The sequence below is a fragment of the Lepidochelys kempii genome, chromosome 6 (genome assembly GCF_965140285.1).
Source record: "Lepidochelys kempii isolate rLepKem1 chromosome 6, rLepKem1.hap1, whole genome shotgun sequence".
NCBI lineage: Eukaryota > Metazoa > Chordata > Testudines > Cheloniidae > Lepidochelys > Lepidochelys kempii.
In genome coordinates, this window is record NC_136385.1 from 8,845,986 (window position 1) to 8,869,756 (window position 23,771).

General features: G+C 42.9%; 1 pseudogene; it reads right to left on the minus strand.

Moving 5' to 3' along the window:
• Positions 1–339: 339 nt before the first annotated feature.
• LOC140904800 (up-regulator of cell proliferation pseudogene) overlaps positions 340–23,771 on the minus strand; it is a 72,822-nt pseudogene continuing 49,390 nt past the window's right edge.

Consider the following 23,771-nt stretch of genomic DNA (forward strand, 5'->3'; position numbering starts at 1 on the left):
TGATCCAATACAGCAAGGATGTGGGATACTAGGCTATATGGGTGATTGGTCTGATCCAGTACTGCAGAGAGGTGGGGATACCAGGCTAGATGGGCTGTTATTCTGGTTCAGCAAGGACACAGGGATACACGGACTATCAGTTTGCTTTGGTATGGCTGTTCCTGTGCAGCAGCCTTGCACTAACTGGAAGATGTGACCTGCAATTGATTTTTTGTTTTTAGTTTTCAATTTAAAAAATGGTACAGGCTGTCAGATTTGTTCATATTCCGTTTTTTTTTTTAATTAAGGGTTTTGTTTTGTTGAAGTGTATCCTATTTAAAGAGACTCTTGGCATGTCTATTATTTCATGTAAAATGCTTCCTTTAGGCTCTTCAGCGCCTGCTCTTTCATTATATTTTTCCAGTCTCCTGGAAGTTCTGCTGCTTTAGCACCATACGCTCTAGCTAACTGGTCATTGAATGATTTGAAAACAAATTTCCGGAAATCAGAAGCATCAATGCTGGGATCAGGCTGAATGCGCCAGTCTGGGTAGTAATGGCGGTAATCTTTGTAGGGATGAAATTTCCCATCTGCGGCTGCAGTTCGGAATTCACGATTGGAAACCACATCAGAGGAGCATATGGAATGCTCAAGCTTTTGTGAATCACAATCCCTGAAGTTCCCTAACCCTTTGGGTCGATGGACAGATACAAAATGCTCTTTATGGTCAGTGCCTCCTGCTTCACAGGGGGCTTCACAGAACGGACACTGCTTCCCACAGCCAAACACTCGCTTGAAGATCTCATCCTGGGGTTTCACTGGCAGGCTGGAGAGTTTGGTCTCAAGTTCCAAATGATTAAACTGGGTTAAGATTTGTTGTTCCAGCTCCAGAAGGAAGATTTCAATGTTACCAGAAAGCTGCTCAATTTTTGCTGTGGTTTTAAACTGTACTCCAACTAAGCTATTGCTGGAAATGGCCAGGTCCTGCTGCAGCTCTTTGCAAAAGCTGTCTAAAAAGGCAGAAACTGTGTTATTGTTTTTATTTATGGAGTTTTTCAGAACTCCCTTGATTTTATTTATTATTCCGGATAGAATCCCTTTCTCCAAATCTCTCAAACTTGCCTTCCCTCCATAGTGGTCTATCAGACATCTCTGTATCCAGGATTTGACAAACTCTTCATAGTTACTTATGTATTTCACATAGTTGCCAAAGTTCATCTCTTCCAGCAGCTTCTTTAGCAAAAAGAACTGAAAGAAGCTTCGGCTGGCGTATTCAAGGGCCTGTTCACTGCTGAGAATATTGTCAACTATTTCTAGTCCGAGCCTTTTGTTGACATAACCCACCAGGGCAGGTTTGAGACACTGATCACAGAAATTCCTCACCCTTGTTTGGCTCTCTTTCTTTTCCAAATAGAGATCAGTAAATATGGAGAAATAATGAGGTTTCAGCTTCTCCAGACGTTGCTGAGGATCGTTTTCTTTGATAAAATCTTCATGCATCTTCTGAAATGCCCAAGCTGCTTCCCCCAAACGTGACGCTTCAGGTCAACTTCAAACAAAGGAGAAGTGTGAAGTTTCTCAATCTCCTCCTCTTTTAACCTCTCATTAACCATATGCAGCAGTTCTCCACAATAGGTTTCATCATAGTCTGTTTTGGATTTAACTTTTTCTTCAATGTATTTCTTGCATTCAGTCATTAAAGATAGAGCAAGCTCTTCAGTTTTACAGTAACATTCCTGTGAGAAGTATTCTACAACTGCTCTGGTCCATTTTAGGTTTAAGTATTCCTTCTTCATTGTGAAAGACTTCATTCTATAATCCAGCAGGCTTTTTGCATGTTGCAGTATCTGTCTGACAGCACCCGCTCTGTGCTTCAGATCCTTTCTCAGCTGGAGATCCATATCTTGAACAACTTGACATTTCTGTAAAGTACAGAGCGTTAACTCTGACAAGGTTTCTCGTCACATCGTTTCAAATTCTTTCTTCAGTTTCTCATGGTCGAGTTTATCTTCTCTGTTTCGGCATTCAGCCAAGAGTCTGGCAACTTCCCCTTCAATTTTCTGCTTGTACCCAGACTGGATATTGTCTATCTTGCGCTGTCCTCTTCGTATTCGAATTGCTTCCTCACAGTTACTGGTTGAATAATTTTCAAGTTCTCTTTTGAGGCTATTCGTGCTCCTTTTGAAATCTTCTCTGTACTTTTCTATCAGGTTCAAATTTGGAGCTTCACCTTTCAAATACTGTTCTAAGTTATTCAAGAGCTTCTGTTCTCCCTGCTGTAGTTTCCCTTGTGCTTCCATTTTTAAGCTGTGAAAGAGATCACCCTCTAGTGTCTCTGGCAGCTGATTCTAGATAAAAGTTTCTTTTTCAGATATCCAGAGATACATCTCCTTGCGGAAACCCCATTGCCATTCAGAATACTTCACAGACAGCAGGTTATAGGCTTCAGCTACAAGGCTGTTTCTAAAGCTAAAGATGAAGTTCTCATGTTTCACTGACTTCCACAAGCTCTTCAACCATACAATAAAATCAGGAATATCCTTTCCAGCTCTTTTCCATGAACGGTTCTCTATGAATTCAAACAGGTATTTCTTTAGCTTTCACACCCTCTCACTGTATCCAGTGTTTACGGGAGCCATGGGAGGGACTTCATGCCACAAGCCAGGTATGTACCAATTGTGTTTTTCTGGGTCATACTCCATAATATCAGAAAATGTCATTTCCCTGCTTTGCTTTTCCATCCTTGCTGCAGCTTTGGTCATTTCATTCAGCTGCTCCAGGAGGTGTTTCCTGTCCCTCATATTTTGAACATGAGCAGACACATCACTGACGTTCTGGTGCACAAACTGGCAGTTTGGCTGTTTTCCTATTTCCTCCATTCTGAGAAATGCCTGGACCACAATTTGCAGAACATCCTTCATTTCTGTGGCATTCTCCATGGCCATGTTAACGATGGTGACGTCACTCAGTCCAATCACCAGGGTGGCCAGCTCATTGTCATGTTGATAACTGTCTTCCAGTGCTGTTAGTTCAGGGGCCTTCAGACCTTCAGTGTCTATCACCAGGATGAAATCACAGCCAAGCGGCTCCTGAACAGCTTCTGTAACTTTAATGAGCGTCATGAAGGCTCCTCGCGCACTTCGACCGCTACTCACTGCAAACTGCAGGCCGAACATGGTGTTGAGAGGATGGATTTCCCAGTGCTCTGCACTCTCAGCACTGTTATAACCACCATTCTGGATCTATCCCCTAGCCTGATATGGAGATGAGTTAGAACCTCTACTACCAAGTTCATGGGGATATTGGAGGCATCTCCATCGGTCAGCTAAACAGGAAACCCTTCCAGCATCAGGTCAGCTGCTATGCATGGGAGACGGGTGAAATGTCTTTGGCTTTCTTCCATTTTCCCTTCTTTAACCATTGAGCATTCAGCTTCATAGAACTGCCCCAACTCACGCATGAAATACTCCACCCCCAAGGAACTATCAGATATTAATTCATCTAATTCCTCCAGCTGTTTTTGGTCCACTCCTGGAGTTTCACATTTCTCTTTATAGTCCGCCCGCATTTTAGAAAGATTCGCCTCGCAATATTATCCAGGATAAATTTCATCCATTTCAGAAAGTAATGTTTCTCCACTGGCTTCAGCTGTACTATTCCCTTGATGAACTTAGTCAAACCATTAGTACGGTCACACTGATTCTGCTGTCTGCGTATCTCTAACCATTTCTGTTTCAGCGCAGATTTATAGTCTTCAATGGCCATGACCCCTTGCCTTTTCATTCGGCACATCTCTTCTTCCACTTTAGCCAAGTTTTTCCATAGGTCTCCTTGCAGGCTCAACATTTCCCTTTTGTATTTTGCCCCATCTCTTATTTCTGCAGTGATTTCTTCAGTATATTTGCTCACACATTGACATGCCTGACAGTCCTCATTCACCAGGATTCCTAGGTCAGGTGCCGTCACAGCCATGGCTTCCAAACTCACTGTCTTCAGAGATGAATTCACTATGGTTCCTATGGTGGACTGCACCTTTTTCACAAATCCTGCATTATTCATGGTACGATCTTTCACCAGTAGCTGTGATTTGCTCAGCTTCAACACTGAGGACAGCTTATTAAGGAATCCCAGAGTTTCTTTGGGTTTCTTATTCTTGTAGTTGAGGATGAAGTAATATTTAGAGCTGGATTCTTTCCAAGATGATATCAGTGCCTATTCTCTCTCACCGATGCTCTCGGTAACTATGAACACTGCGGAGGAGACCTCTGTTCAAAAGCTAAACTGTAGCCAGTGGGACTCAATGTCTCCACGCAGATTTGTAACTGCAATGGGTTCTGGGAAAAGATCAGAATTTTCCATCCCCCCAGGGAAATACCAGGCAATCTCAACCAGCCCATCTGCGATTTTCCGAAGGAAGTTCCCAGACTCCATGTCCCGCACTGATAAAGAAATCGTGGTGCTGCTGGGAGGGGCTGAGAACCTCATTGAGGAGGTGGGACTTGGAGAAGCTGCAGCTCCCCATCCACACAAAAGAAATGGTTGGCATTGACGTGAGCATCAAGCTCTCCTCTCTGAACCCTCTGTTCTCTGCCAGGGAGTGCGGCCTCCACTTCCGCACAATGTCCCTCATGGCCCACAGTATTAGGGTGCACTTGGGGGTGTCAAGGGTGAGTAGCAGCAGAGGAAAGGCAAACTGGCACATGGACATTTTGGACAGGATCTCCTGCTTTAGGAAGCTGTCTGAGCAAAGCAGAACAGCACAGAGAACATCAAGAGGTTGCAGAGAAATTTTCATCTCAGTGTCACTAAAACAGAAAGTGCCATCAATATGCAGCTTCTCCTCATAATCACCCATTTCTTCTGCAGGAGCCTTGTGCCCAATGCTTGTATTTCTGGCCGTCCCATTCAGAGCCATGACCTTCCTCAGGAAATGCCAAGGTAAATCATCTAATGCCTCTGGAATCTTGTTCTTGATGCTTTCTGGGCAAATCTCCAGGACATCCCTCAGCCTGATCTTGATGCTTCTGTGCTTCTCCAGGTTTAATCTGGACAGAACATCTTGAAATGCTTTACTTCTTTCTGCAGAAGGAAGTTAAAACAAACCAAAATTTCAGAGTAGAAAATGGTGACTTTATATACAGTTTACTCATTCCATAGACAGCCTGATGTTTGTAATTTAAAGAAAAGCAGTACCCAGTAAGTAACAGATGACTTATACATCCTGGGTTCAATTCTTCTCTTACTTATATTGATATAACAAAAATGAAGCCAATGGGATTACTTCTATACAAATAAAACATAGTTCTGGCCCACTTTGAACTCCGCTAATGTGAGGTTGGTTTGCATTTTTTGATCCCAATCCTTATCCTCAGTGCAGTGCAGAGTCCACTTTAAAATGGCTTAAGTGGCCAACTGAGAATTTCCTAGAAAATCTTCCAGTATAAACAGCTCTATGACATCGCAGCTCACAGCTACTGGAGGAGGGGGCATAGACTCAGGACCCTGTCTCTGTGGTGATCCCAGAAGCTGGAATGATCCCTTGGCTGCTCTAAGCTGCTGCTCAGGATCAGACTGGTGCCTGGCAGTCTGAGGATCAGGTGGCTGTGATGGTAGCCTTCACCCCTCACCCTGAGCTGTGCTGGGCATCAATGGCTCATCCGGAGGATCTGACCCTTTATTTCCCTTTCAGCAGTCAGTGCAGATTACACCTTCTGGGTTACGCCTTCATTTTTGATTTTCTTCATATCTTCCTCCATCTCTTTGCTGGGACATGTCTTTTACAGGTGTAGCTAACAGCACTGTGGCTTTGCTTACCTCCCAGCGACCAAATCAGTCCCTTCACTCACGCTACTTCCTCTCTCCTTTTGGGGAGCTGTGAGGACTGTCATTACTTACAAAGCAAATTTACCCACATTGCAACCTGGGGAGCTAATGCTAAGACACCTCCAGGCCAGTCCTGGTACGGTAATGTCTCCGGTGCAGTGTTAGGGTATTTGGACCTGATAAACGATTAACCCATTTATTATGTGTTATAGAGACATTATTAAGGTCACAAGAGCAAACTATTCCACTGCACAGGAAAGATAGGAAGAATGGCAAGAGACCACCCTGGCTTAACCAGGAGATCTTCCATGATCTAAAAATAAAAAAAAGAGTCCTACAAAAAGTGGAAACTAGGTCAGATGACAAAGGACGAATACAAACAAACAACACAAGTATGTAGGGGCAAAATTAGAAAGGCCAAGGCACAAAAGGAAATCAAACAAGCTAGGGACATAAAGGGTAACAAGAAAACATTCTACAAATACATTAGAAGCAAGAGGAAGACCAAGGACAGAGTAGGCCCATTACTCAAAGAAGACAAAAAACCAATAACAGAAAATGTGGAAATGGCAGACGTGCTTAATGACTTCTTTGTTTCGGTTTTCACCAAGAAGGTTGGTGGCGATTGGACACCTAACATAGTGAACACCAGTGAAAATGGGGTAGGTTCAAAACAGGAAAGAGCAAGGTGAAAATTACTTAGACAAGTGAGATGTCTTCAAGTCACTAGAGCCCAATGAAGTGCATCCTAGAATACACAAGGAGCTGACTGAGGAGATATCTGAGCCATTAGCTATTATCTTTGAAAAGTCATGGAAGACGGGTGATATTCCAGAAGACTGGAAAAGGGCACATATAGTGCCTATCTATAAAAAGGGAAATAAGGACAACCCAGGGAATTACAGACCAGTCAGCTTAACTTCTGGACCCGGAAAGATAATGGAGCAAATAATGAAGGAATCAATTTGCAAACATCTAGAAGATAATAAGGCAATATGTAATAGTCAGCATGGATTTGTCAAGAACAAATCATATCAAACTGACTCGATAGTTTTCTTTGACAGGGTGACGGCCGTGTGGATGGGGGGAAGCGGTAGATGTGGTATATCGAGACTTTAGTAAGGCATCTGATATAGTCTCAAATGACCTTCTCATTAAAAAACTAGGGAAATACAACCTAGATGGAGCTATTATAAGGTTGGTGCATAACTGGTTGGATAACCATTCCCAGAGTAGTTATCAATGGCTCACAGTCATGCTGGAAGGGCACAACGAGTCGGCTTCTGCAAGGATCAGTTCTGGGTCTAGTTCTGTTCAATATAGTCATCAATGATTTAGATAATGGCATAGAGAGTACACTTATAAAATTTGCAGACGATACCAAGGTGGGAGGAGTTGCAAGTGCTTTGGAGGATAGGATTATAATTGAAAAAGAGCTGGACAAACTGGAGAAATGGTCTGAGGTAACTAGGACGAAATTCAATAAGAACAAATGCAAAGTATTCCACTTAGGAAGGAACAATCAGTTGTACATGTACAAAATGGAAAATGACTGCCTGGGAAGGATTACTGCAAAAAAGGGATCAAGAGGTCAGAGTGGACCACAAGCTAAATATGAGTTAACAGTGTAAGACTGTTGCAAAAAAAACCAAACATCATTCTGGGATGTATTAGCAGGAGTGTTGTAAGCAAGACATGCAAAGTAATTCTTCTGCTCCAGTCCACGTTGATTATGCCTCAGCTGGAGTATTGTGTCCAGTTCTGGGTGCCACATTTCAGTAAAGATGTGGACAAACTGGAAAAAGTCCAGAGAAGAGCAACAAAAATGATTCAAGATCTAGAAAGCATGACCTATGAGGGAAGATTGAAAAAATTGGGTTTGTTTAGTCTGGAAAAGAGAAGACTGAGAAGGGACATGATAACAGTTTTCAAGTACCTAAAAGGTTGTTTTAAGGAGGAGGAAGAAAAATTATTTTCCTATCCTCTGATGATTGGACAAGAAGCAATTGGCTTAAATTGCAGCAAGGGAAGTTTTGAGAGGAAATTTTTCCTAATGTCCGAACTGTCAGGGTGGTTAAGCACTGGAATAAATTGGCTAGGGAGGTTGTGGAATCTCCGTCATTGGAGATTTTTAAGAGCAGGTTAGACAAACACCTGTCAGGGGTGGTCTATATGGTGCTTGGTCCTGCCTTGAGGGCAGGGGACTGGACTTGATGACCTCTCAATGTCACTTCCAGGCCTATGATTGTATAATGAAGCACCAGCTCTGCTTTAGTTTAGGTTGAGAAGCCCTTTCTACTTAAATGTTATTTCTTCTTAGTGCTGTAAGATCTGTATGCTTACTTGGACTGTCTTGAAATTTGTTGTCTCATGGGGGAACAGGATAGGGTTAGTGACCCAAATTTTGGGGTCATTTGAGCAAGGAGTTCCCTAGGCACAGCTCGTCAAAAACACAGCATTTTGCAAAATCAGCAGTCTTATAATGGAGGGGATTGTGCACCACACAGCTCAAGATCCCCTACTTGATCTCAGTCACTCAGCATTTATTTCAGCCAGTGTGTGGCACTGACTGCCCGTTTGAGGAAGCAAAACTGAAAACATCTATTAAAGGAAACCTTTGTCTTTCTAGAACACTGCATGCAAACACTCATGAGCCAAAGAGATTGAAACGTGCATGGGCTGTGAGCCTAGGCAAGAGTCTTTCCAGACAGTCCACTCTCACAGTAGCTGGATGGCTCAAGTACATTTGAGCCCTACTCTACTCCACAGTATTAACAACCTTCCTCAGAATACCATCCTTGCCACCATGGATGTCACTTTCCTATACACCAATATCCCTCACAATGACAGGATAGCTGCCTGCCCCAAATATTTAAAAGACAATGGACAACCATCAATTATCCATCCCAAACACATAGCCAAACTCATCCAGTTCATCCTCGCCTGTCATAGATTTACCTTCAGCAATAAACATTTTGTCCAAAGCATGAGAACAGCCAGGGGTACTAGGATGGCTCCCCAATATGCTAACCTCTTCATGGGTCATCCTGAAGAAGAATTTCTGGAGAAGTGCATCATGAAACCAGTGATATACCTGAGAAATTTTCATCCTATGGGAAGACAGCTTAAACTCCCTCAGACTTCCACCACAACTTCAACAACCACCACCCATCCATTAAACTCTCTCTGGAGCTTTCCCACACTAGCATCAACTTCTGGACACCACAATCAGCTTCAGCAATGGAACCCTACAGACAACCATATGCAAGAAACCCATGGATCACCACACCTACCTTCATAGATCTAGTAACCACCCCAACCATACCAAGAAATATGTTATTGACAGCCAGGCACTCAGATACCACAGAATGTGCTCTGAGGAGAAAGTAAGTGATATATACCTTAATGAAGGGATAGCCTATTTTTGTCAAGGTCCAAATTTCTTGGTCAAGGTACAGTCAAGGTCCAGAATCCAAGAAAAAAATGTTTAAAACCCCATAATGATAATAAAGAAATAAAAACATTGTGGGGTCCATTCAAAAGCATCTCGCATTCCGGATTTGGCCCACGGTCCACCTATTGACTATTCCTGGCTTAACACACTTGTTGTCGATATTGTGAAGGCCAAAACTATAACCGTGGTCAAAAAAGACCTAGGTAAATTGATGGAAGATAGGTCCATCAATGACTATTAGCCAGGATGGGCAGGGATGGTGTCCCTAGCCTCTCTTTGCCAGAAGTTGGGAATGGGTGACAGGGGATGGATCACTTGATGATTACCTTTTTTATTCATTCCTTCTGAAGCACCTGGCATTGGCCTCTGTCAGAAGACAGAACACTGAGCTAGATGGACTTTGGTCTGACCCAGTATGGCTGTTCTTATGTTCACTTAAAACCACCTTCACCAAACAAGGACACTTCATCAGAGAAGTAGATTGCATCATGCAACAGGCCACCCAAATACCCCAGGAGAATCTGCTTCAATACAGAAATAAACCCCCTTCTGACTGCATACCCCTATTTGTCACCTACCACCCCACACTGGAACCCATACAGTAAAGCTAGTGTAACCACCAATGGGTGTAAACAACTACACCCCATACTTGATGGGTACCCCATCATGAAAGAAATATTTCAAGAACCATCTCTTCTGGTCTTCGAACAATCTCTTGAAACTCATTGTTGCCCTGGTTTGAGGGATGTGTATACCCCATTATGTGATCAAACTAATTGCAACCATATTATGTGCATTCTGCCAATAGAAATTAATGAAATAGAACACCACATAGTTAAGGGTTAATTTGGAGACAGGCTTTTAGAAGCGAGGTCATATCTAGCTGATAGTTTTTTGCTAATCAGAATGGGAGGAGGGGACAGACAAGTAAACAACTGAGACTGAAAACCTTGGTGGTTGGAAAACTTTGAATCTAGGCACCTCTGATATGAAAAGTTGACTGAAAGTTAGAAAAGAGATGATCCAGTTGGGGTCATTATGACCTATGTGTTTTGTAGAAGTTAGTTATAAAAGATTAGCTAATAGAGTATATTGTGGAGCAGTCCTCTGAAGCCATCTTGAGACACTTTTTTCTGACACCCTTTCTCCCTGGTGGGTGAGCAGCTGGCCACTGCAAACCTGCTGTTAATTACACAATACCATTCCAGATCTTAGGAAAAAGATCTGGGATGTTCTAAACCTATTGCTTATGTCTCTGTATGCTTAAATCTAATAAACTGCAGTGTTAGATAAGAGCATACTTACTTGCATTTAATCCTTGATCAGACAGAAGTGCTGTGTTCCTATTGATTGATTCCTGACACTGCATGGAGTGAAATAGTTAAGTTGCCCCTGCTGTGGGTTCTCAAAACCCCAGGTAACCCTCGTCATCAAGAGCAAGCTCCCCACAGACCAGGACACACCCACTCAAAGCAGCACCAGACTCTGCCAGAACTATAGATGCAAAACTTGCAGACATATCTCCATTACTATAATGATCAACATTCCACACAAAACACCTTTCAAGATCCCAGGATCTTATACATGCCTATCACATGTAGCACACTTCATCCAGTGCACTAAATGCCTGAATAATGATTATATGGATGAAACAGATAAGCATTATAAACTCAAATGAATATACACAGGAAAATGATAAAAGACAAAAACACCCTATCACCTGTGGGTGAACACTTTTCATAAAGTAATCACTCTATATCTGACCTATCAGACCCAATCCTCAAAGGCAACTTGCACAGCATTTTCAAAAGAAGAACCAGGGAGCTTACATTCATTAGTCTGCTGGACACCAAATCATGGATTATGGACATCATGGATTGAACAGAGACACTAGATTTATGGTTTATTAAAACAATCTGTAATCCACTAACCCCTTCTTTTTTTCCTATGTTTGCAGAGGTGCTAATGGCCCATTCTACTTTGAATGGTCCCTTACAATATTTGCTAACTACTTATGCTAAATAATCTGTTCCATCTTGCATTTTGCTCTGACATTGGGAGTAATGTTCCCAGACCTGAAGAAGAGCTCTTTGTGGCTCAAAAGCTTGTCACTCTCACCAACAGAAGTTGGTCTAAGAAAAGATATTACCTCACCCACATTGGCTTTCCAATATCCTGGGATCTACCCAGCTACATCTACACTGCAGACAACCCTATGCTTGTCAGAAATCTGAGAATCATCTCTAGGAATATTGACAGGTTTCAGAGTAGCAGCCGTGTTAGTCTGTATTCGCAAAAAGAAAAGGAGTCCTTCTGGCACCTTAGAGACTAACCAATTTATTTGAGAATAAGCTTTCGTGAGCTACAGCTCACTTCATTGGATGCATTCAGTGGAAAATACAGTGAGGAGATTTATGTACACACAGAACATGAAAAAAATGGGTGTTATCATACACACTCACTTAAGATGAGCTATTACCAGCAGGAGAGTGGGGGCGGAGGGTGTGGGGAAGAAAACCATTCTTGATAACTTCTGGAAATGGCCCGCCTTGCTTATCACTACAAAAGGTTTTCTCCCGTGCCCCCCCCGGTGGTAATTATTATTTTCTGCGAGTATCTGCTGCTGTTCTTGTGACACAGTGCCCTCTGGTGGGCAAAAGGTGGAATGCAGCAACATTTTGGCAGAAGCTTTTTTTTTCTACACAAAAAAATTAAAGATATGCATGGCTCATTAATTATGCATGCCTACAGTAGTACAGAATTCCTCCAGGAGTAACGTTTGGTGAAAACCTGATTTCACAACAGCTGTTCCTTTGTAGAAGATTTTCTTCTTTGATGAAACACAAATGCCTCGTGATTAAAAAAATCCCATTCCCCATGCACCAAGTGAACACTCCAAGGGTTGAAATGCAGGACTATTCAAGTTCAAAATCTTGGTCTTTATCTTCAAGGTGCTCAATGGCCTTGGCCTAGTGTATCTAAAAAATCAACTAACGCTACAGGACAAAGACTGTGGTCAACATTTACTCTTGTCTGCCACAATGAAATGGAATTCTTTACAAGGTAAAGCTCGTCTAGGTAGGAGACAGAGTTTCCTTGAAAAGGTGACCAATAATTTAAATCTGATTGAATATCAGATGAGGAGTGAGCAGAGGGATTCAAAGAGGAAAGTGATGGGTTCAAATCAACAGGTAGAGAACATGCTTTTAGCAGCTCAACCTCAATACATTATTTCTTTAAAAAAATGCTTATGGATACACTGGACACAGAAATATTTTGGATTGCTTTTTCCCAAAATTGGCATTTCTGAATTGTTTGGGATATATACTCAATGTGTGTCCACCTCAGATACCCATCCTACCTGACCTTCAATGAAATTGAGGAGTTCAACATTAAAAATTAAACGTTGTTTTAAAACTAAGTATTTTAAATACTTGTGGCACCTTAGAGACTAACAAATTTATTTATATGCTCAAATACATTTGTTCGTCTCTAAGGTGACACAAGTCCTCCTTTTCTTTTTGCGAATACAGACTAACACGGCTGCTACTCTGAAACCTATTTTACATACATTATTCTTCCTCTATAATGTGGTCATGGCCTTTCCAGTGTGCAGTAAATCAGTTACTGAAATTGCGAACTGATGGTAGTTGGCTTATTTAGGCACATTATGGTACCTTTCCTCAGTCCTCAAGTCCATGCAGTTCCATCCCCCCTCTTGAGTCACATGAGCTTGGGGAGGAGAGAAACTATGGAGACAACCCAGAAACTCAGCTGAGGGGGACTGGGGCATGCAGCTCTAACGAGGACCTGCAGATTCTGATGGTGTCATCAATCACACGTTCATAGAATCATAGAATCATAGAATATCAGGGTTGGAAGGGACCTCAGGAGGTCATCTAGTCCAACCCCCTGCTCAAAGCAGGACCAATCCCCAATTAAATCATCCCAGCCAGGGCTTTGTCAAGCCTGACCGTGAAAACTTCTAAGGAAGGAGATTCTACCACCTCCAAAGGGAACGCATTCCAGTGTTTCACCACCCTCCGAGTGAAAAAGTTTTTCCTAATATCCAACCTAAACCTCCCCCACTGCAACTTGAGACCATTACTCCTTCTCCTGTCCTCTTCTACCACTGAGAATAGTCTAGAACCATCCTCTCTGGAACCACCTCTCAGGTAGTTGAAAGCACCTATCAAATCCCCCCTCATTCTTCTCTTCTGCAGACTAAACAATCCCAGTTCCCTCAGCCTCTCCTCATAGGTCATGTGTTCCAGACTCCTAATCATTTTTGTTGCCCTTCGCTGGACTCTCTCCAATTTATCCACATCCTTCTTGTAGTGTGGGGCCCAAAACTGGACACAGTACTTCAGATGAGGCCTCACCAATGTCAAATAGAGGGGGACGATCACGTCCCTCGATCTGCTCGCTATGCCCCTACTTATACATCCCAAAATGCCACTGGCCTTCTTGGCAACAAGGGCACACTGCTGACTCATATCCAGCTTCTCGTCCACTGTCACCCCTAGGTCCTTTTCCGCAGAACTGCTGCCTAGCCATTCGGTCCCTAGTCTGTAGCTGTGCATTGGGTTTTTCCGTCCTAAGTGCAGGACCCTGCACTTATCCTTATTAAACCTCATCAGATTTCTTTTGGCCCAATCCTCCAATTTGTCTAGGTCCCTCTGTATCCTATCCCTGCCCTCCAGCGTATCAACCACTCCACCCAGTTTAGTATCATCCGCAAATTTGATGAGACTGCAATCCACACCATCCTCCAGATCATTTATGAAGATATTGAACAAAACCGGCCCCAGGACTGACCCCTGGGGCATTCCACTTGACACCGGCTGCCAACTAGACATGGAGCCATTGATCACTACCCGTTGAGCCCGACAATCTAGCCAACTTTCTACCCACCTTATAGTGCATTCATCCAGCCCATACTTCTTTAACTTGCTGACAAGAATACTGTGGGAGACCATGTCAAAACCTTTGCTAAAGTCAAGAAACAACACATCCACTGCTTTCCCTTCATCCACAGAACCAGTAATCTCATCATAGAAGGCGATTAGATTAGTCAGGCATGACCTTCCCTTGGTGAATCCATGCTGACTGTTCCTGATCACTTTCCTCTCATGCAAGTGCTTCAAGATTGAATCTTTGAGGACCTGCTCCATGATTTTTCCGGGGACTGAGGTGAAAACCCGTTGTGGGTTTTTTATATATTTTCACTCTAGACATTAGTAGTATACAGCTCAATAGGATTCATCAATATATATATTTTTACAGGTTTCCACACCCTCTTTTGTCCTCCAGTTTCATATGTTGACACATACACATTTGGCACTGTTGACCATTTTTGAAGGAAAAAAAAGTATTTTTTCCTTTTCACAAGGCATATTTATTAGAGATGACTTGAAGAAGTCTTCTTCTGAAAGCAGTGAAATTGAGAAAGCCTTTACAAAATACATACACCACAGGAAGCTGAGTATTTTGTACATTGTGCAAAATGTGTTTTGCCAGGGGAAAAAAGACAAATGATTATTTTAAAAACAAAGTATATGGTTCTCTTTAAAACCATGGAGATAAACTGCAAGTTACAACCCAGGCATGGCAAACGTACCCTGGGAAAACACAATTCTTTTGGGAGGCTTTTGAGGATGCTATCAAAAAGCCCAGAAGTTTCTGCTGGTGGATTTAAATGTTTTAGCACCCGAAGCCTACAGGTTAAGAACAAGCATTTCTCCCCCAGACTGGCCCTATGTATACACCTTGAAAAAAACAGAAAAGTAGTAATTTTTTTAACAATCCTTAGCCATTTTAAAAAAAAAGAGCATCCCCCTGATAAGCATGTCTAGCCATGTACACAGAAACCTAGCTCTTTTGAAACTCCTCATCAAAGCCAGACCGCATCAAAGGAAGGTTATTCTGTGCTCAGCCTCTGACAACCTGGTAGTGGCCAGCTCTGAAATAGCACTCAACTCTGTAAAAGGAAAAGTCCCCCAGAAACCCTAACAAGTAAGCATGCTAAAAAGAAAATGGGGGATTAGTAAAACACTGAGCGATTACAAAAACCTGTTCCTCAAAAGAATAAAAGATGATTGTAAAACAGATCAGGGGTTTTATCAAACATTTGTTGAGTTTTGCTGTCAGGCATTTTAAATAAAATGGTTGAAAAATTGTACCTCGTTCCTAGCCATCAGCTAGAACAAACACGCCTCTAGTGATGAAACATGCCTCTAGTGATGAAGAAAATATCAGAACCACACCTCCTCACCAATTGGATTCAGAGATGAAAGACGTTCTTGAAAGATCCAGTTTATCAGACTCTGAAAAGGCTAAACTTTACGAGAGGGTCCTACAAAGGTATCTGGTATTGGCCAAGAAGGGTGAAGAGAAAAGACTAAAAGAAGTCTCTTTCTCCCAGAGTAAGAGGAGCAGGGGGCTGGGCCCATGGCAAAAAGGCGGAGGGTCATGGCCCCTTGGCCTCCCCATCTTCCAGCATCCCTGTCACCATGTGGTCATTTTCTGGCAGGGGCATGCCTATGGACAGAACTCTAAGGCTTTCAAGCCATGTGTAGGGCAGCTTGTGTTTGGAACAAAGGAAGCACAGGCTGCATGACAAAAGACTATAAAAGGCAGCTGCATCTTCTCCATTTTGTCTTCAGTCCTGCTTCTTATCTCTGGATGAACTTTGCTACAAAATGAAGCTCTGAACAAAGGACTGAATGACCCATCCTAGCTGGGGTTGTGTTCCAGAGGGACATTCAAGCCAGCAAACTCACAAGTACTGATAGGAGCCTGATATATGGACTTTCAAATCTTTGTATATATGTAACTGCTTTACCATTTAACATCTATCTTCTTGTTCTTTCTTTTTTCTTTATAATAAACCTGGCTGGCAGAGTGGTATTTTGGGTAGTATCCAAACCTATACTGGCCTGGTGACATGGCTGACCCTTTGGGGTCAGAAGAACATTTTGTATATGTGAGCAGAGTTTTTAGATAACTTCTCACTGTACTGGACGTAGGTGTTGATTGGGAGCCAGAGACTGGAATGCAATTAAGGGGCTGTGTGATTTCATTTTTGCTTCTTGATAACCAGTGTGGGGGATTGGAAGCACAGTTTGTGACTGGTTGGGGAGTTTAACTTCAGTGTTACCCACCAGTCTGGGGAGTATCTGCTCTCCCCTTTGCAGCCTGCCCTGACATTGGCATTTCCAGTGAGGGCTTCCCCTCGCACTGCTGGTCACACCCCGTTTGGACTGTATCAGTTAGTCACCATGCCTTTTGGTTTCTGTGCGGCCGCAGCCACATTTCAGTGACTTACGGACAGGCTGCTGCAATCTCACCACCTATATGCAGCAGCCTACATAGACAATATAGTTGTAGACAGCCTCATGTGGGAAGAACATCTCCAACACCTCACAACCATCTTGCAAGCTATAGGGGAAGCCGGGCACACCATCAACCTAGTCAAGTGCCATCTTGGGCAGCGAGAGGTAACATAGTTGGGGTACAGTGTGGGCCAAGGTACCCTACACCCCCAGTTGGATAAAGTACAAGCCTTAGGGGACTGCCCGGCCCCTATGACAAAAAGGCCGGTAAGCCAAGTCTTGGGCCTAGCAGGATACTATTGCTACTTTCTGCCAAACCTTGCAACGCTCATGTCACCCTTACCCGACCTAAAAAAGAGCTTCCAGCTTCACAAGATACAGTAGTCAGCAGAGTGTGAGAGAGCTTTCCTGGAACTGAAGGATCGACTAACTAGGGATCCCATCCTATTCCACCCAGACTTTTACAGAGCCTTCATATTACAGACTGACGTGTCAGAAATGGGATTGGGAGCAGTGTTTTCTCAAGAAGCTGAGGGAGAGGAGCGTCCAGTTCTTTATTTGAGCAGGAAGTTGTTTCTCTGAGAGCAGAAGTATTCAACGATAGAAAAGGAGGTGTTGGTGGTGAAGTAGGCAATCAATGCACTTAGGTATCATCTACTGGGGAACCCCTTCCATTTGGTCACTGACCACATGCAACTTCGATTGCTTAACATTATGAAGGACATCAATGCCTGGGTCATGAGGTGGTAACTTTCACTGCAGCCCTACGATTTTCAAGTTGGCCACCGACCCGGTAAGGCCCATGCAAATGGCAGACTTCTTTTCCCGAGTGGGCAGTAAAAACCCAGAAGAGAGACCACAACCAGATTCCCTCTTAAAGAGAGGTGTGCATGACGGGGCGCAGTGGTTGCCCTTGTAAGAACCATGACAAGTGCTATGTAAGTGAACTTAGACAGTATGCCATGTTACCAACTCTTATTGTGAATTTAGAGTTACATGGTGTCTTTGTAAAGTCCAATAGGATCTCCTTATTCCTGGCTTTAAAATCCTGAAATTTCCCATAGTAGAAATAATCGCTGTCTCCCATTATTTGAAATGAGATTGATGCCAAACTGCCCTGGGATGAGACGACTATCATTCACTACAGGCTTTGCATGTGAAAGTAAGGCTGCCCCAAATAGAGATGGCTGCCATCTCCCACAGTTTTCCATTATACTGAAGCCAGGGTGCCCTCAGAGACAATGGCCACTTTCTGGACTCTGTGGTTAATGGCTGGACAAGTAACTCTGAGGAACTGGGAGGAACGTGGGAAGCAGGAGACATCCTCATGAGGAGAAGAGGCTATTCAGAGAGGTGGGGGGGAGGACTGAGGAGATCTCAGGGAAATAGGGGGTGAAAGAGGGAAAATGTGAGGGGTAAGATATTATAAGGGCAGGGGAGAGGGTGGGAAAATGTGGGGGCAAGCGAATGCAAGGTGGCACTGGGGACAGAAGCCTCTGGGGGGCAATGGGAGGAGTGTGGAGTGGAGGAGGGGACTTAGTGGGGCAGGGAGGGGAAGGGGATAGGATAGGGGTAAAGGAGAGAGATGAAGAGGCACAAAATGGCAGCTCCACCCTTGCAGGGGTTAGGAGTAGATAAGGGGAGTCATCTTCAAGCAGATGGGGGGGAAGTCTGCAGTTTGCATATTTGTTTAGTGTTGAATTTGACCCTAAGGCACTCCACAGACTAAAGCAGGAGGCAGCTTTCCCCTAAAGGCTCACAAACCAGACAAGAAATTTACAAACCGTGAAGTATAGTATAATTATCGTTTTACTCTTGTGATATTTAGGCCAATCTCATGTGTATTTGGTTTTTGAAGGTCCTAATGGATCATTTTTGTAAACTTAAGTGAAGCATGTTGGGTGAAATTCTGGCTCCACTGAAGTCAGTGACAAATTCCTGTTGGAGGAGAGAGGTTCTTCAACAGCCACCCAATAGGAGAAGTGGGGGGAAACAACCTAACTAGTTTGAAGATGGAGCTTGAAAAGTTTATGAATGAAATGATGGCATGGGGTTGCCTATGACAGCAGGGACTGAATTCGATGACCGAGGAGATTCCTTCAAGTCCTATGTTCTATTGACTTCAAAGGCACCAGAATTTCACCCACTGAATTTAGGTACAGTGCAAAAATTATGAGAGGAAATACCGTTAAGTCCTTCTGTCTCCTCCAGCTCCAGGACCGGCTCAATGTACCCTTCTTGCTCCAGCTTTAAGACATCTTTCTGCCTTGACTTTGGAGCTCTCTGTGTCGCTGAATCTTGCTCCTGATTTAAACCATCTGATTGTGAAATTAAAGAAAATAAATTATCGGTACTTCATCAATAATTGACTTTCTCACTAGACACAAACACATGTATTTTCTTCCCCGTTTGTGTGAATACAAACAAACTGAAAATGTGGAAGGATCACTGCTAATTTCCTTGTAATAATCTGAGAAGTGCAATGTATAAGATGGAGTCCTCAGCTATTTGTAGGGAATTTTACTATGAAATCCTGGGCCATATCTGAAATAGATGAAGATGCAAAAATGCAACCTTTACTTCTGCAAAAATATATTAAGTGTTGGGTTTGTTTGTGGGGGTTTTATTATTGTTTTGGTTTCACTCAAATAATTTTAAAAGCAGCTGAAGGTTGCAGGTGAAAATTTCTTAGGAGGCTTTTCTATTCCTCACTGAGGCCCAATACCCAGGTTAATTTAGAAAAAAGAGGTGTTAAATAATAACAGTTATAACCAAAAGAAAAAAAATGTTTTTGTCATACGGTAGAATGAAATGTCTTCTAAATTCAGAGGTGCTTTCCTATTTATAGGACTACTGAATGTCACACAGGTTACACATTGCTATTTTACTGGGACGTTCTGCAAGCTTCATACACTTTTGATTTTGTGCAACTGTACAAGTACATAGTGAAATCAGGATAGACCGTTTTGTTTGTTTTTTGCTTGAGTTTATTTTATTTCTTTTTTCCCTGGGGAAAAAAAAAGCACTGGGTGATATTTTCATTCCTGCTCTGGACCCTTTATGCTGGGTAAAAGGACCAGAGGAATGGTTCCAGCGGAGGGAGAATCCCCTCTATACAGGAAGTGATGCTTTGCCACTGTTAAAAAAAAATTACAACTGTTTCTTTGAGAAGGTCTAACAGCTCCATACTTTAGAACAGGGATTTGACATTTGGAGCAAGGGGGCCTTTTGCTGTCTCTCAGAAAATTCTTCCAGAACTACCCAATTTATACGCCTCTGAAAATAACTCTTGGCACATGCTCAGTAGAGGCTTGTTAGAAGCTGGCAGCCAAAATCTAAGATTCCATCCTCACTGAGCATGATCCATCCCCACACAGCTCCAAGTTAACCTTAGTGAATGCCCTCCATCCCTGAAATTCTCTGTGCCAACCTCACTGAGCATGATCTGCCTGCAAAGAACTCACAGAGTATGCTCTCGCCCAGGGCTTGAGGCTGACAAAAAACTTTCCCTGCAATTGCTCCTTGCAGTTGCTGGTGGCCACCGTGGCATCGGGCATTGAACTGCTAGCAGGGTGAGTGTCTGCTGTGGTCTCAAAGCTCCCCCTGCTGGCACCCTGGCAGTGAGGATGAAAGCCTGATTCCACTGTAGATGGGGTGAGAAGCAGAACAGGGACTGGGGCAGCTGGAGGATATTAATGGAATGTGGCAGAACGCAGTGTAATGGGAATCAGAGGCAGAATGGTGTAGGCGCCCCAGGTATCCGTCCCTTTTCTACCACCCCACCCAAAAAAACCTCATCCTCTTATACCCACAAGCTGCCTGTGATGGCCCCGATTTCCATGAGTTGCTTCAGGCTCCCAGCATTGCCGATAGTGCACCCGTCACAGTTCCTGGGAGTGAGGAGTAGAGCTCCAAACCAAGTGGGAAGAGTCCCGCTTACCTATAGATCCTTTGCTTTTTCTACAGAATGGGGAACATGGAAAGCATCCTTTTTTCTTCTTCCTTTTCCATTTTTCTTTGGGCTCTAGTGTCTCCTTAGCTAATAAAGAAGAACAGATTAAAAGAGTATTCAGTGGTTACCCTTGTAATAGGCATGATAAGTGAGATGTAAGTGAACTTGGCCAGTATACCATGTTGCCAACTCACATTGTGAATTTAGAGTTACATGGTCTCTTTTAAAAGTCCAATAGGATCTCCTTATTCCTGGCTTAAAAATCCTGAAATTTCCCATATTAGAAATGATTGCTGTCTCCCATTACTTTAAATGAGATTGACACCAAAATGTCCTCAGATGAGACGATTATCATTTACCACAGGCTTTGTGCTGGGTAAAATGTCCAGAGGTGTGTTTCCAGCTGGGATAGAATCCCCTCTACACAAGAACTGATGATAGCCGCAGGACCAAGGGTGCGGTCTGAATCCCTAGGGTAGGAGGCATACCCGGGGTGGAGCTGCAGGCAATCAAAACGTATCAGGGATGGACCCACAAAACGTAGCTCTGCAGAGATAGTGGGAAGTCCTGCTGCTCACAGGCAGTCAGGGACAGGCTGCTTTACTTAGAAAGCCCCTGCCTTGGAAGATGTTTTGGCCCCAGAGTAGCCCACAATCAGGAGTTTGTAAAGGTGGTTTAAAGCCATCTTGTCCTCCTCTTCATGGACTGCAAATAAAGGGCAGCACGGAATCTAAACCCATATGATCAATGTTACTATTTAATATTATTAATCATGTTTATTACATCAGTAAGAAGGGCCTAAGGCAGGGGTAATCAATAGGCAGACCGCAGGCCAAATCCAGACTGCCAGATGCTTTTGAATGGAACCCCAAATCTTTTTATTTTCTTCTTATAATTTTTTTTATTATTATTTCCTCTGGAGTCTGGACCGTGACAAAAAAAAATAATTGACTATCCCTGGCCTAACGTCTAACCGGAAGAAGCCCCATTGTGCTAGCAGACAGTCCCTGCCCTGAAGAGCTTGTAATTTAACTAGTCCGGACATGCCAGCAGAGTGAACAATGTAATGGCAGCAAACATGTTAGTTCCAAGATACATTTTTGAGGGGGTATTTAGGAGGGGACCAATTCAATGTAAAGAAAAGGGCACAGGGTATGGGAGAGGCAGGTAGGAGGCAGGCGTGATACTGTGGTGAACAGACTGGGAGGGAGGGTTGGAACAAACAGCCAATTAAGGGACTGCTGCACTAAGGTGAGGGGATAAAATTGGACCCCATCAAGGCTACCCCTCCCTCCAGTACCTGGACACAGAATGTGCCCTGGAAGTTAAGGTTAATATGAGAAGTTAAGGTTAATATGAGAATCTTAACTTGAGCATTTCTTGACTTTATTAAAAATTGTAACCTTAATATTACATTAATGTAATCTGTGTGTACACATAGTGATGATAATTGTGAGACAAGTTATAGAGGGAGCTAGTAACAAACCCTATATTTAGATTGCCTCACTATAAAAGATTCTCATGATTCCCTCTCCCCGACACACACAATATCTAAGACCTCCATTGTTGGAAGCAGAACAGAAAGATAGTCCCTGCCCCAAACAGCTGACAATCTAAATATAAGACAAGATAGTGCAGTAAGTACTTTAGCTTTCAGCCAAAAACTTTTTCTTTCTAATATGGACACATTTCTTTCTCAAACCTATATACAATTACTGATAGCTCAGAATTATACTGGATGAAGATCATGACAGGCAATGATAGACTTACCCCATTCGTACCTTTTACAAAAGACCAGGTCTAAACTTTTGACTGAAATGTTCCAACTGGAAAGTTTGGTTTGGATAAAATCAAACTTTTTTTTTTTTTTGAAACTCAAAAGCCACTCCTGGAAAACACTATTGAGTAAGGCAACAATTACAAGGGTACTATGAAAGGAGGTTTATTAATTGATGATAGTCCTTTAACTATATCTTAAAAATACCTTTTAATATTTTATTTATATGCTAGTTTATATCATATTTGGGGAGGTGTCAAGGTTCCTTCCCCACTCTGAACTCTAGGGTACAGATGTGGGGACCTGCATGAAAACCTCCTAAGCTTACTTTTACCAGCTTAGGTTAAAACTTCCCCAAGGTACAAAATTATTTTACCCTTGGATTTCCACTGCCACCACCAAACTTTATCTGGGTTTCTGAAAAAATGGAGTTTGGACACGTCTTTCGCCCCGAAATCCTCCCAACCCTTGCACACCACTTCCTGGGGAAGGTTTGGTAAAAATCCTCACCAATGTGCATAGGTGACCACAGACCCAAAGCCTTGGATCTTAGAACAATGAAAAAACATTCAGTTTCCTTACAAGAAGACTTTTCATAGAAGTAAAGGAATCACCTCTGTAAACTCAGGATGGTAGAAATCTTGCAGGGTAATTAGATTCAAAACATAGAGAATCCCTCTAGGCAAAACCTTAAGATACAAAAAAGACACACAGACAGGAATAGTCATTCTATTCAGCACAGCTCTTTTCTCAGCCATTTCAAGAAATCATAATTAACACATACCTAGCTAGATTACTTACTAAAAGTTCTAAGACTCCTTTCCTGTTCTGTCCCCGGCAAAAGCAGCATACAGACAGACACAGACCCTTTGTTTTTCTCCCTCCTCCCAGCTTTTGAAAGTATCTTGTCTCTTCATTGGTCATTTTGGTCAGGTGCCAGCGAGGTTACCTTTAGCTTCTTCACCCTTTACAGGTGAGAGGATTATTCCTCTGGCCAGGAGAGATTTTAAAGAGGTTTACCCTTCCCTTTATATTTGTGACAACTATTAATCGAAAGAAAGAAAGAAATTAGTAGTCCTTACATATCCTGCTTTCTTTGTATGTGTCCGTCTTCCTTAGATCATAAGGTCTTTGTATTGTTAAGGAAAAGTTAGCACATGTGACTCCATTTTGGTTTGGGGCCCACCATTGTCTAAAAGCAAGCACATCATGCACCAGGAGGAGTGTTCCTTAGACACTGCATCCCTGTGAAAATCCTCCTCCTTGTCTCCAGCCTGTCTTGACTCCCAGTATCTGGTTTTTGTCAGTCTCTAACTCCCTATCTCCTGGCCTGTGATGTGAGGCCTCCCATCCTGATAAAAAAAGTTCCTGATGCATGGCTTTTGGACCATGCTGTGTAATTAACATACTGGTTTAGCAGGAGGAATGCACCAAGCAGGGATAGGTGGTAGA